Source organism: Callorhinchus milii, unplaced genomic scaffold (genome assembly GCF_018977255.1).
Source record: "Callorhinchus milii isolate IMCB2004 unplaced genomic scaffold, IMCB_Cmil_1.0 Scaffold1, whole genome shotgun sequence".
In the NCBI taxonomy this organism is placed as follows: domain Eukaryota; kingdom Metazoa; phylum Chordata; class Chondrichthyes; order Chimaeriformes; family Callorhinchidae; genus Callorhinchus; species Callorhinchus milii.
The window spans coordinates 118,006,351-118,009,544 of NW_024704742.1; positions in this window are offsets into that span (position 1 = coordinate 118,006,351).

Below are 3,194 nucleotides of genomic sequence, written 5' to 3' on the forward strand. Positions count from 1 at the left end.
TATAACAAACGGAATCCTGAATTAATATAAACCAGGCTGTTAAGAAAATGACCATGTTTAATATTTCGGGTACTACATATTCAATTTGGCTATTTAAACACAAATTAGATTTGTGCAAAAATACATACCAAGCTTAGACAGTGTGTCGCCATTGACAGTCACTACCGCTTTCACTTTCAATAAACAGCTATTATCTAATTAAAGACATTTATCCAAACATCTTAAATACAGAGGAGGAATTCATTTTTTTTAATCAATGTAGAAATTTGGTCTTCTTCACTTCTACGAATCAGTTGGAGAAAAAAAAAGCTTATTTCTGATTAAAATGCCAGCAATAAATTGGATGTAATAAATATTTGCCGGTAGATTAGCTGGGGAGAATGTGTTAGTGCTCTGCTTGGACCTGTAACCTCTGCCAAGCCGCGAGTTCTGCGCCAGATTAGCCCCATCCATCCAGTGTCAATGGCTGTCTTGTTGAGAAAATCAGTGAGTAAACACGGCTGACAGAGAGGGGGTCTCATCTGATTACTGTTACAAATAGACTGCAAACTCCATGATGATGAAGCAGTCTTCAGATTGGAGGCTCCAGGCTTTGGATGACAGCGGTGCTTCTCCCTGGGTCCCGTGTCCTGCTGTTCCCACTTTGTCCTCCATCAATCACACTATTGTGTCCTGGATGCTTTATAGAGTCAGTTAATATCCCTGCCTTCATCTCTATTCACTTAGAATGATGTGTCATAAGGTCCAGGGGCATCCGTCAGCAGAGACAGAGGAAAAATCCAAAGACCTTATAGGAGAAGTCTTTGAAATCCGCCTTTGGGTGTGTGTGTGTGTGTGTGTGATGTGTTTGCATGTGCGTGTGTGTCCCTTTTCAATATGCGTGTATATGTATAAAATACCAGGTACATGTATTTTCAGAATTCTATGGCTGTTTTGAATATTTGAGTATTGGACTGCTTGTTATTTGTAAGTTAATTTTTTAATTATAATGCCCTTCTACTAACACACGATCTTCAGTTGTCTCTAAATTGTGTACAGTGTTTTAAAATGGGTGGACGCTCTGCTCAGTTATCTATTTCAGGATTGTCACAAATGATCCATTTTTGTTCGTATGTATAACACGTGTTTATAAATAAGGCACAGATAGGAGCTTTGTGTCATGTCAAACGTAAAATCCACTCTTGCCCAAATAAAGATTCTTGTAGGTTTACTTACGTTTTGATGTCGCATGATTGATGGGTCCCGTTCTGAGTGGTTTGAGGTAAAGTAGGAAGTGTGCATTTGACCATTTTGAGAAATTGCATTTGAACTAATTTTGTTTGATATATTTCCAGCATCCATTCAAATGCAAGAGGAAATGGTAAAAACATAAGCATTAAAAATAAAACATTTTGAGAAATAAAAACTTGACAGAATGTGCCTACCCATATAATTATTGAACTTCCTCCCGACGTGAAAGGAGCTCTATCAATGCAATGTGTTGTTCTTGGTTGTGTTGAAGGCCTATCCAACTAAAAGGTTACCAAATACGCCGTTAATTGCGAAGAAATGCAAAAGCAGCGAAAGGCAAACCGATAATCAACTCTCGTTTCAAACAAAAGCTGAATTAACAACTTCCTTGATTATTCTGAATCCAGCAATAATATTGTTTGTATTGCTAAGACAGTTTAATGGTGAACTTGCGTATGTTTTATCTGTAATCAAAGTGAAATTAGTAACGCATTGTATATCGGAAAGTTGAAGAACTCTAGGGCTAGTCAGATATAAAAGATTACTTTCCCTTTTATATTATTAGTCTGGTATCATTGGTTAGACGACTACGCTGATGCTTCAATAAGCTTTCACGAATTAAATGTAGCCTTAGACTAACCCTTCCTGAAAATAAAGGTGCACGTGCTTTCAGATTCCGAACATTTCAATTAAATAACATAACAAATAAATATTATACGAAAGTTGTAAATATATTCTAAGCACTTAATGGATCTGTTGTATTTGGCTGTGAAGTCAAAAGCAATTATTATTTGTGATGAATTGCCTTGAAACTTAATTTTTATTTCTTGATAATCGACTAATTGGAGAGGGACTGTAATATCGCTGCGGCATTGATGTCCCAGAAACATATAGGTCTTTCTTAAATTCAGAATCAGACAAAAATAATTATATAAAGGGAAAATTAGTTGTAAAATTACTTAAATCATACAAATGGTTTTAAGACACTTATACTATTAAAGATTGATACAAATCGATTGTTCTAAATGCAAGAAGATGTTTAACTTTACGGCTGAATTTAAAATGTTTTATATATTTCCATCCATCTTTAGTACAAGGGAGTCAGTTTTCTCTCTCTCTGTTTAAAATATCCTATTTTAGTCCATTTAGTCTCCGACACATTTTAACAAATCCTGTATAATGCATGTTGAGATGAAAAACAAACCTCCAGGCTGTTCAGAGTTTTTATGGTAACTACCCATTCTAATATAATTGTTCAGTTTTTCTTATTTTATAGATTTAGATGCACATAATCTCATCATGTAAACTGATATATAGAGTGAAAACTAGGAGTCTCCCAATTACTAGCTACACTTGAGGGGTGAACCTCAATGCCTATTTGTTGCAAAAAATATTCTTAGAAGTAAATTATGAAACACATTTAAACTAATATATTTTTAAACTATTTAAAGGTACCTTTAATAAATTACAACGTTTATTTATTGAAAGCAAAGCCTGATGCATTTATTTGAATATACGTATTCTCTGTGAGCCTAAATCATAATGATATTTCACGTTAATGATCTATGTGATGTTGTTCAAACATGTATTGGTTTTTTAAACATACAAAATTAAAGACCAAAAGTCAATATTATATTAAGGAAGAATGGTAAATTCACTTTTACACGCTATGGATGTCGACACAGCCCTAACTGTGTTTACCTTCTCCATTTTCAAAAAAAAGACCAAAAACGCTGGATACATTTTAATTAAATTCAGCATGGTTACAGTCAACACGTATTTCAAAAAAATGTTACACCAAATTATTGGCAATAAATCTACACTATTCTTTGTAGTTTAGAAGATCATTATAATTATCACCTCCATCATTATTGAACTCATTATTCTTCAGTTGCTAACGTATTACTGTGTATCTCACATTTGGGATTATAATAGTAAACAGTGCAATATAAATTACTTTAATT